The following is a 12104-nucleotide window of genomic DNA, read 5'->3' on the forward strand; positions in this document are numbered from 1 at the left end:
GTCACTCAACATTAGGAAGCTCTTTTCTTCACCGTCATCCCCTTAAAAGTTTCACCCTCAAACGTGAGAGGAAAATAAGGCAGCCTGACTTTGAATAGGGAGAGAGGGCTTCAGTCTTTTTTGCAGCCGGAGAGAGAAAAGAAATCTGGCAACTTCTGTTCTTGTGCTTTTAGCCAGTGTGCGTTAAACAAGTCCGGAATTACCAAGTTGACCTATATCTATACCTCGTTCTTTCTCTTCTCCAGTGTACACCTTCTGCATCCCGACAGGCAGATGTATGAGTTGCCTCTTAAGTAAATTCATGCAGTGGGAGCTGCGACATCCGTTTGGAAGCTAATAACGTATAAAATTTTTTTAAGCCTACACTCATAAGAATAATCTATTCAGCATGTGTCCGAATCCATAATTCTGTTGAATGTTGAACTTTGTGTTACTGAGCTGCCCTAACACTCAGTTGCAGGCAGAAAAATTGAAGACCAAAATCTGTTTTGTAATCCGAAACTGCCCCCCCCCCCCCCCAAATAGAAAGTATGCTTACAAAGCTAGGGGGGAAAAAGGGCTTTTGCTTTGAGTGGGTTTTTTTGGGGGGGTGGTGGTGAAAATTGGCGGTCACAGCCAGATTTTTCTCTCTTGTTAATAACTGCAAGTTTTGGATGGCATCTGAAAGCAACTGGAGATTCCATTTCTAGTTACTAATTTTTTCTAGTTACAATTTTATCCAACTGTATCAGTAGTTATCTAGTTAGCGTTGCAGAGAAATGTTTGCCTTGATTCAGATACATAATCACAGCCTTACACATTTTTTTGTGTGTGGGTGGGAACAGCACATAACCGTACTTGCCTTCATGATACTGCTTTAGTCGAAGACATTCATAATGTATGTAGGTATGGTTGGTAAGAATTGTGTTTGATTTTTTTCTGCATTATGCATACATAAGAATGATATTTATTTGTATAGTTTGTGTGTTGAAATCTACGTGGTGAAACCAGACCTTGGACAGAGTGGCAGGGTGGCTTATCTAAATGCTGAAGGAAGCTTGCTTTAGTGCTTAACCAGAATTCATCTGAAGAGTTTGAAAAATAGCATAAAGAGCAGAAGTTGGTGAAATTTGGAAAAGATCTGCCAAACCAACAGATTGTTCTTTGAAGATGAGTAGGCTAGACAGACCTCTGATAAGATTGATCAAGGGCAAAAAGATGCAAATAAAATAAGTGAAAAATGGGAAATAACTACAAGCATGAGATTTAAAAAAAAAATTTTATGACTTGCTATAGGTTAATAAATAGGAAAGCCTAGATGGAATACATAAATTCTTAGAAAACTATAAACTGTGAAAATTAGTCTCAGAAGAAATAGACAGCTTGAACTAATAAATATTTAATAAACTGAAATGGTAGTTAACGACCTCCCCTTTCAGAAACTATGGGCCTAGATAGTCTTGGAAGTGGGTTGCATCGAACTTTTAAATAACACTTAATTCCTTTTTACAAGTTGTTCTGGGAAATAGGAAAAAAAAAGAAGATGCCAAGCTCATTTTAGGAGGTTAGTGGAATCTTGATTCTGAAACTTACCTAGTTAGATAATATGAGAAAATTATAGCTCTGTTTCACTTACAAAGATAGGACAACCCTACACAATAGCTCATCACATCCAAAAATGTGTTAAAAGAATTATGATCCATAGAATTTAAGAAAGTAAGCATAGTTTAACTTTTATCTATTAATGTAATTTATCTCATTAATAGGCTAAAGGAGAAAGATGATTATCTTGATAGCATAAAATTATTCACTAAAATCCAGCACCACCTATATACGATAAAAACTCTTAGCAAACTCAGACTACAAGATAACTCGTATAAAGGTCATTGCCAAAAACCTACTGTAAATAATAACACTTCATGGAGAAATTTTAGATACAATCACTTTAAGATCAGTGACCAGGTAAGGATGCCCTCCCGCCCCCCTCTCCCCCAAGTCACTTAACTGTTTAACAGGTTAGGAAAGGTCCTGGATAATACTGCAAAGGGAAGAAAGAAGTATAAGGATAGGGAAGGAAACAATAAAACTCATTTTTTGCAGATAATATCACTTACCTAGAAGAAACATTAGAATCGAGAGAAACTATTAGAACTAGTAAAAGTATAGCAGGGTTACTGGATTAAAATCAACCTAGAAAAATTAATAGCATTTACTACACTAGCAATAAGGAACTGGTAAAGGTAATCAAAGGTGAATATTTATATAAAATAATAGTAACAAAATTACAGAGTGTTAGGAATTAACCCAAGAACACATAAAACTTAAGGAGAAAACTTTAAAACTTTAATAAGGAACTAGAAGAGGATCTAAATAAATGGAAAAACTTTTCATGCTCTTGGGATAAGATTCCCTATAAGAATGTGAAATTTTTCCATTTTAATGTATAAATTTAATTAAAATGCCATCAAAATTCCAATTGGTTTGTCTGACAAACTCAGTCACCTAAATCTAAAACTTATATGGCAGGCAGGATAAAGTTTGTGAATAGCTAAATCAGTCTTAAAGATTTGCTTTAACGGGGCTTGCCTTATCAGAAGTGAAGATAATATTTCAAGGCTGTAGCAATAAAAACTAGTATAAGTGCAAGAACAAAAAATAGATCCGGGGAACAAATTAAAGAGTGGAGACTTACCTATATGTGTTCAGAACTTAAGGTAAAGGTGGCATAACCACTGAAAAAAGGAGTCATGTTGTCAGGGAGAGAGACTAGCTGTACGAAGAACAAACAAACCTAACACCGTGAACAGGATGGACTTTGGATAAATGAAAGACCTGAATGTGAAAGGAAAAAGGATAAAATTAACAGAAAACAGTGCTGAAGGTCTTTCCTTTGGGATAGGGAAGGACTGACTTCTTAAAGCTTCAAAAATTTACAAGAGTGAAAACTTAGTGACTTTGATTATATCAAAATTAAGGATTTTCATTTAGCAAAAGACAGATGAAAGAATGAGGGAACATATTTGCAGGGCCTAAAATTAACAAGGGATTCATCTCAAGACAAGGGACTACACCTCTGTAAAAAGAGGGCAGCGACTCCTGTAGAAAAATAGGCAAAGCATATTAATAAGTAGATTACAGCATAGGAAATCCTAACAAGCATAGAAAGAGATGTTTGCAATTAGTAAACAATCAGAGACATGCAAGTTAAAACAGTAATGCGATGTCTTTTCCCACTTATTAGGTTGGCAAAAATGAGAATGCTGTTAATAGACAGTACCAAGTGTGGGTGGGGACAGGGGCTAGAGGATTTGCTGGTGGGGCTAATAGTGGACCTGTAAGGTGTTGAGATGCCCCAGGTCTCTGTGGACTAGATAATGAAAGGCAGCTGGAGTGTTGGTGTAACCCTGCGCTATGATGGTAAAAGTGTGCTCTGGACTGTTCAATGAAAACAGCTTCTGCGGGTCAGTTTTTGGAAGAGATCTGTAAAAAGCACTTGTTAGCTTGATGGATACAGTGTTGATTTGTTCCTGTGAAGAGACCATGTCTGGAACTGCAGCTATACTTGTAGTTGCCACTTGATATGATTGACTATAATTTGCATTCTCCAAGACCTCTCTCCTCTGCACTGGCCACACAGGCTGGTAAAATCGGAATGCCATAGCAATCACCATCCCTGTGTCTCTCAAGCCTCGAGGTTGTTCCTCTGCGGTTTCCTCAGGGATGTGCTTTGGGTTTGTTACGTTGGCAGGAAGGGGCACACCTAGGAGGGTTTTACCTGGCCTTTTCTACACTGAATGCCCTTACTCCATGCTTCAGGGAGCCATTGACTATGCATTCAAGAACTGGGAAGTGCAGGATGGGTCCCCGGATCTCCGGGGCACATTATCAGATGGATCGAGGCCAAAACACCATTTATCAGTATGACATTCACAGCTGATCTAACTGGTTTACCACGGTGACGTTCTGGTCTCTAAGGGTTGTTATCAGCTTACAGCCAGCGGTGAGTAACTCCTGAAAAATGCGAGTGAATCTGTTTCCCAAATGTACTGTCTTCTTGGTAAATAGCTGTGTATTCTATTGGAAAATGCCAGGAGAAAGACTGTGTTCTTGATACAGTTTTATAGGGTCTTTCCTCAGTGGACCCCATCCTCTCCTTTATTCCAGGGGCTCTGTGTCTGTAACCATGCTCAGTCTGGCATTCAGTGAGGTGCCATAACTCTCCATTGTGGTCTCTGGGGAATATACCTAGAGTTCTTTTCTTTTTTCTTCCCATTATACACATCAAGTATCTTCGTGTGTAGTGCCCATCTGTTTTTCCTAAGGACACCGTGGTTAGCCACCAGTGATCCAAACCATTCTGTTCACCAGTCTGGCCCTGCTGCCTGTTATAATCATGCCCATTTTATATCTGAGGAGTAAATGTTTCTACTTCTCCTTGATCGCTCTGGGAATCCCATTATCCCATTGAAATCAGGGAGCCCCCTTTCATGGCGGTGTTGCCCATTTTTAGCCCAGAACTACAAAGGACAGCCACCACAGCTTTTTCCAAGCTATCAGTACATCCTTTACCAATATGTTGCTCAATTCCTTGGTGAAGGGCCTTCTTAGAAGACAACTTTGTGTGAGTGGGTTGGCTATGATAAAAACACTCTAACAATCCTGCCGTCGTAAGTCTGGTTTCATTTCTCTGCTAAGGAATTTGTGGTGTCCTGACCTTCTCCCTCTTCTTCCTCATTCTCCTTCCCCTCATCTTCTTCCGCCTTGTCTATTTTCTTGTACACCTTTTCTCCATTTGTATTCAATAAATTGTCCCTATTTTAGACATGTAATTTGATGAATTTTGACTTATGGAACTGTTTGGTCTGGGATTTGGGCAAGCCACTAAAAGCTAGCCCGTTACTGTTGTTACTGGATCCTAGCAGAAGCTGGGAGATCCCAAGGTCAGAGAAAGAAATCTATTATTCATGGCACAGCAAATAGCAAGAGAATCAGCCTATTTGCATAGGTTCACCTTCCCCCTAAGTCCGTCAGGGGTGACAGAGTACAGCCAAGATGGATGCTCCTTCAGTGGGCTTGTGTTGCAGCTGAAGAATGTTAAACTTTGAGGAATCCACTGCTTTTATAGAAAGCAGCGAGCAGGCCTGCTCTTTGTCCGGGGGGAGACATTACCTCACCTTTTAAGGTTACCAGCTGTAGCGTGGCCCAGTTTGAAGAACTATTGATCTGCATCTTGCAATCTTGGCACACTCAAGACATGTAGGATGGAGGGTAAGAGGCCCAAGGAGGCTGGTCTTTCCAATAGTAACCACGACAGCTATCAAGAGGTAGAACATAACCCGTCACTAGAATACGTCACAGGCTGCTTTGCGGTCAGCAGCCCTGCCCCTAGCCCCAGGCGTCCACTGATTTCTGTCGTGAGGTTTTCAGACAAATTGAATCATACAATCTGTATTATTTCATGCTTGGCTTCTTTCCTTCACCATTTCCCCCCTGCTCCCCTTTCTTTTTGAGATTCATCCTTGTTCTTGCATGTTTTAGTTATTTTTATGGCTGAGTACTATTTTGGGGGGATATATCACAGATTGTTTATGTATTCATCTATTGGTAATCGTTTGGGTTGTCTCCAGTTTGGGTTACTGTTATAATAATAAAGCTGCTAAGAACAAGCATATAGAAGGTTTTGTGTGGACATAGGTTTTCATATCGTACCTACAAGTGGAATTGCTTGGTCAAATTTATCTATTATGTGTTTAGAGAAAACTGCTAACCTCTTCCAAAGTGGTTGTACCTCCCATTGTACCTTCCCACGAGCAACATATGCGAGTTCCGGTCGCGCCACATATTTACTGATACTTTTACTGGCTAGCCTTCCCTTCTGGGTATAATCAGTCTTTCTAATTGCAGTCTTTCTAGACGGTGAATAGTGGTATCTCATTGTAGTTTTATTTTGCATTTCCCTTTTTTATGTGCAGTTGGCTTTTTCAACCCTGTGCCTGTAAGTGTTAAGAGATTATTGTATGGTAGTCATGGATGCTCTTTGGTCATGTGGTCATTGAGCTAATCATTTTCTTAAAGCTTTCACCCATGAGAAGCAGCCCACTCCGCATTCCTTGTATTGCTTATTTCCATCATAACGGTCAAAGCAGTTTGTCAGATTGTTTTCTTCAAGAAGAAACTTTATTCCAGGTACCTACAGGTGATAATTTAAATAACTCTTTGCTACGGTCAAAGCAGTTTGTCAGATTGTTTTCTTCAAGAAGAAACTTTATTCCAGGTACCTACAGGTGATAATTTAAATAACTCTTTGCTGCGTCATACTGTGTACTATTAGTATTATGTTATGTAACGGTGGCAGTGTATCATTGCCTTTAAACCCAGCTGGATTGGAAAACCAAAACCAGCTTCTTAGCTTTTGAGAGTCTGTGTCCTGTAACTGCTCTGGGACCATATACTTTTTTATCAGTCACAGTTCAGTGCATGAAACCACTCTAGATATCAAAGCAAGAAGAGATTTAATACTGGGAATTAGGTGTGTTAGAAATTGTTGGAAAGGTTAGAGGTGTAGAAGTCAGTGAGGCCGCTCCACTAAAACTGCATTCCAGGGGGCAGGTGGCTGCCACCACCACTCCTGCCTCCCAGCTGCCTCCTTCACCCCTGAAATTGGTGACTAGACCCTGGACCTTGGAGTTTGGCTGCCACAAACTCACGTCTCTAACCTTGCCTGAACCCCCAGCTGCAATAACAGATTCTTGACCTCACTTTGGCCTTCCAATCTCACTCAGATGTATCTCATTGGCAGAATCTAATTTGGGAAGTGTAATTATTTAGTGTAAGTTTCCATTCTACGTTAGTCAGTTTTCTATAATAACTTCAAATTTCAAGAGCCTACAGTACAACCAAGGTTCATTTCTTCCTCATGTTATGTCAGTGGCTGACAGTTGGCTGTGGCTCTTCACATGTCATCTCTTTCTGAAGAGAAGCTCTTTTCTAGCTCCTGTCATTCTTGGCAGAGGCAAAGAGAAGAGGGGATAGAAACACAGCGGCTTTTACGGCTTCTGCTCAGATGCAGCATATGTCACATCTGCTCGTATTCCAAGTATGTTAAACAGAAGAGAATGGTTTCCTGTCTGAAGGCGGTGGGGGGTGTGCGCAGGTGGAACGAGGGTGTGAGGATAAAAGGCAATGAATGGAGGGGGGAGGGATCTGCATTGATTGATTGATGATACCGGGCCCTGCTCTCAGGAGAATGTTAATCCAGTTCACCAAAAAGTTCCCTTCTCCAGATGAACAAAAGCTTCACAGTATTTTACATTGAACTCACTGAATTCATTGTTTTTTAAACTAGTGGTTCAAAAATGTGTCAAAAATTGACTTTTGAATTGAATGATTTTATTAAATTTATGAATGAATTAACTGATTTTATTAAATCCTAAATAAAATTACCCTTTACTTCATCAGGTCCTGCCTGCCAGTTTTCAGATGGGTTGATCGTGTTAGAACTAATCAGTTATTGTATTCAGGTCTTAAAATGTGCACCGTTTGCAGCGTCTGTGGTGATTATTTGGTGTCGTCTTGCTTTGCAGGTTAGTGGAGTTGTGCTGCAGCAAGAATCACTGTGATATTAATCGATCGGCTAAATTCTGGAATCCTGCCGGGGATCTTGTCTTGCCATTTTTGACATGTAGTATTGCACACAGTGGCGTCGAGGAAGCTGTATGATGAGAAAGTCATTGCAATGCTTATGTGAGGCCCTGTCCAGGCCTCTGAAGAAAATCAGTGCCTCCTGCTTCCTCTTTAAAGTGTAACTCTAAGCTGTAGCCCATATGTAATCATATTGTAAATTGTTACGTGTTATATAAAAATGATTGTTGATACCCTTTTGTAAAATGTCTTGGCAGGGCAAACTGGCCTTTCATTTTTCTATTGTTGTGGACATTTGGCTGCTAACCTCTATAGATAGAGTTGCAGAGATCTGTAATTTGTTGTTGCAGGTGAGCCGACTAGACATCTGAATGGTATTTTATTTATTGTCTTCTGTATGCCAGTGTCATAGTTTAGCCTCTGGTGATGAACGAGACACAGTTCAGTGTAGGAGATTATGGACAGATAATTATGATTAAATGGTAAATACAGTTATATGTAGATGGTAGCACAGAGGAAAGGGAACGTTTAAGAAAATGAATAGAAGTTTGTCAGGAGACTTGAGGACTCGAAGAGACTTCCTTGCAGAGGGGGCAGCCTGTGCTAAGGACCCAGAGTTGAAGTTATTTTTGGAACATAGGGTGTGAGGCTTACACGGAGGGGCACAATTAAACGCGGATGGAAAGACGTAGAGTCCAGGGCACGTATGCCGTGTTAACAGGCAGGATTTTCTTCTATAGGAATAGGAGCCACCAGAGGGTAGTAAGGCAGTCAACTGGGTAAAATTTGTCTTAGTGTGTTAGTTAGTTTAGAAAGGAGAGGGAATGGAGGCCTGAAGACTAGTTAGGGCGCTGTCATTATAATAGTCTAGACAAGAGATGAAGGCTTGAACAAATAAAGCATTGGGAGAGAGGTGGTTTCAGATTTTAGAAATATTGGGGGACTAGAGTAAACACAATTTGGGGGTGAAGGAGGGAGGATGAAGACTCATGATCGCTGATTTGGGTGATCGGAGCTGGCACTGCCTGTGCCCTGGACGCGGGAGGGGTATAGGTAGGTGTGTGTTTGTCTGTCTCTTTAGGACATCTATGGACCATCCAGTAGGCAGTCGGTCAACTCGGAGCTTTCTCATTCCTGTGCCTTAGAATCTTGGAAATACTGAGACAAAAAGTTAATTTCTCTAGATTTATTTTTCCATTTTTGAGGATATAAGACTCACCAAACTCTTTGGCCTTAAAACAAAACTTTGCTTTTATTAAAATACAGGATTGTAATTAAAAAACTGAAAATCAGGGTTTTTCTCCCCCGCCTCTTCCCAATTCTGGACCTGTTACCCAGCCAGAGTCAATCACTTTTAATTCATTTAGCTGTTTCTTCTGATGTTTATCCACACATTTGAATGTGTAATTTATTATTGCTTAATTTATCACTTTTATGTTATCTATTGACTTCCCATTAAGGTGAGGATTTCGTTCTCTTACAGCTTTCTACATACCTTACCTCTTCAGTTCTCTTGATACCACAATTTTTAGTTCAATCAATAAATCATATTTACATTATGACTAAGTAAATATTCACTCAAGGGCTAGGAGTGTACTCAGGTGACATTTTCTCTCACATAGAAAGAACTTTGTTATTAGTTGCCTTGTTTATACCTGATAAGTTTTGTTGAACTTAAAAACTTTTCAACAGCTTCAGCAGATTCACCATATATCTGTCATTGGTGGTTTTTGAAATGCTCAATTGATCGATGCTTTCTTTTTGTCTGCTTGTGAAGCTCTTAGTCTTCTGATCCTGTTTAGTCCTTAGGGCCACTGCACAGTTGCCACTCAGGGACTTCCAGGTAGTTTCTTTTTATTGGTGTATTCCCTCTGTGTGTGTGTGTGTGTGTGTGTGTGTGTGAGAGAGAGAGAGAGAGAGAGAGAGAGAGAGAGAGAGAGAGAGAGAGAGAGAGAGAGAGAGAGAGAGAGGAAACATCTTCTGGTAGCCTCCTGAGAAAATGTGTGTGTGTGTGCATAATAGTTTCAGGTCTTCCATATCAAAAATGCTGCTTTCACACTTGATTGACAGTTTGGGTATAGAATTCTTAACTGAAAAATTTTCTTCCTTGAAATTTTTAAAGCGTTGCTTCATTGACTTTAAGTTTATAGCATTAGAATGGAGAATGCAGGTTCCATTTTAATTCTTATTCTTTTGTATGTGACTTTTTTTCCCTTGAGAACATTTCTTAGATATTTTCTTATGTTAATGTGTTGATATTTTTCTCCCTTTACATTTTCTCTGTTTTCCCTTTTCTCTGGAATTATTGGTAGTCAAATGTTGACTTTCTGGTTTTGATTCTCTAAGTCTATTAACTGGTTTTTGCTCTGTTCTGGGAGAGTTCCTTGATTTTCCCCTCCTTTCTGTTTCATTTTTAACAATGGCTAACTTTTAACTTTAAGAGCATTTGGATTGCTTCTTTTTCATAACAGTGTTTTTAATTTTTATCTTACCTCTCTGAGGATAGTAATTATAAGGTTTTTTTTTGAAGTTTTCTTTTATTATCTTAATTACCTTTGTTTTTTATCTTTTCAGTTTTTGTTTGTTTTGATCTCTCATGCCTGAGACTTTGCAAATCTTGGTGATCCTTAGGTCTCTATTCATATTTAAAAGTGAAAAAGGCTAATTGGTAGTTCAGAGTTTGCAGGGGGCCTTTCCAAGTAAGTGTTGGGCTTCTCTTCAGGCTAATTGGATGCAGAGCTGCTATTTTGTTGATGAACTGCCAGATATGAGTATGTGAATGTCTTTTCTCTGGGACTGTTCTGTTTCCCAGGGAAGGATCTTCCGTTCCAGCAGAATGATGGGCGTGGCTAGGTGGAGCAGGAAGTAAAGTGCATTTCTCCTGGCTGCTGCATTCTAGAATGGAAGAGGGGCAAGGATAGATGTTTGAGCATTTCTGAAGCCAACTGTAGACTTTTACTTAAAATCCACCAGCCCTATGCTTCACTCACTCACTCCTCACTACCACGTATCTGTGTCTTGGAGTCCTAAACTTGTACCTTTCCGTTTCTGTGCAGAATGACACTTTTCTACTATTTAGTCTCCAGACTTGCAACCAGTCGTCACCGCCCACCTCACCAACTCTCGGCCTCTAACCTACACAACTATCCTGTCCTCAAGTCCTGAACTTCTCAGGGTCCAGCGGGGCAAGATTAGCACACGGAAGGGTGTTTCCACCTCAGCACACTTCACAGTTAAACTTTCCTGGTCTTAATGCCATGGAAAGATTAGCTTGTTTAAATCGCGCAGGAAATCACAGAATTTTGAAACTATGGCAGACCTGTAGTTAGCATGGCTTATACCTAATGTAGTCTCAGTCGAGCAGATATTTTCTATTTGAATATTGTGAAATCTTGGATAAGTTGGAGTTGGAGCCGTAATGGGTGTCTTGGTAGCCGTTGACCTTTGCATGTATGCACTATCATAACATGTTAATTTTAGGAACTGTGTCACAGGCTCAAGTGTGACGTAATTAATTGCAGATTAAGGTTGTGCAGTAACTATTCTAAAGGAATGTAGATTTCAGTGTTGCCAGTAGGCCACTGCATCTAGTTTTTCAGTTTTTTAAGATAGTAGTGATGAAGGAAGTTTCTACTATTCCATTACATTTCCTCACACTGAGAAATGTGTGGATTTCTCCGAGGTAAAACCGAAATGGGATGCATTTTCTATACAAGTTTTCCAGTGTTTGGGGAAAGAAACATGTTATTTGAAGCAAGGCAAAAAAGGAAGTTACATAGTTTCATATAGTTAGTATGTTACCAGCCTTATCTGGACCAAAATGTTTTCTTTGGGGGGGGTGGGGTTAGAATGGAATGGGGTGGGAAGCTTAAAGAATGTGTTGATGAGGAGTTGCATACAATAAAAATAACACATCAGTGTTATCCAGTTATTTACATTAATGTCACTTCATGTGTACACAGATGTAACATTACGAAGAATGACTTCTCACTGATCATACTAGACATTTTATATTGTCTGTACTGTTTCAATTGAGTTATACAAACCACAAATCCTAAAATTTAGACACTGCCTATACAAAGAGACAACTAAAAGCATGCAACTTTTAAAAAGGTTTTGTCCTACCTTTTAGAAATAAGTAGGCTCCTTTAGGACTTAACATTATCTACCCTCTCCTGTTGGCAAATCAAAATATACCTGAGCATGTGGTGCAGGTTTCTTTTTCTCCTAATAAAGAAAAGGATATTTAAGGTATCTGGTAACTGACTTTTTTTTCTTTTTCTTTTTTAAAAAACTGGGCAGTTCTCTTAGGAGCAAGTCATTATTACTGTCTGCTTTGCCAGTATCAAGTTATCTTCCTTTTGAGAGAAATAAATAACTGGGATTTTCTTTTTTTAAAATAAAGTTAAAACCCCATTTATTTATTATATTACACTTGTTCTGATTCTCGTCCTCCTCTTGCACTCTGTTCATTTTCTTGATTC

At 39.4% G+C, this 12104-nt stretch overlaps 1 protein-coding gene across 1 annotated transcript in view; it reads left to right on the forward strand.

The window, feature by feature from the left end:
• Positions 1-12104, forward strand: part of CACUL1 (CDK2 associated cullin domain 1) — a 59973-nt gene that overhangs the window by 904 nt on the left and 46965 nt on the right. The window lies entirely within an intron of this gene.

This window comes from Rhinolophus ferrumequinum, chromosome 16 (assembly GCF_004115265.2).
Source record: "Rhinolophus ferrumequinum isolate MPI-CBG mRhiFer1 chromosome 16, mRhiFer1_v1.p, whole genome shotgun sequence".
Taxonomy (NCBI): Eukaryota; Metazoa; Chordata; class Mammalia; order Chiroptera; family Rhinolophidae; genus Rhinolophus; species Rhinolophus ferrumequinum.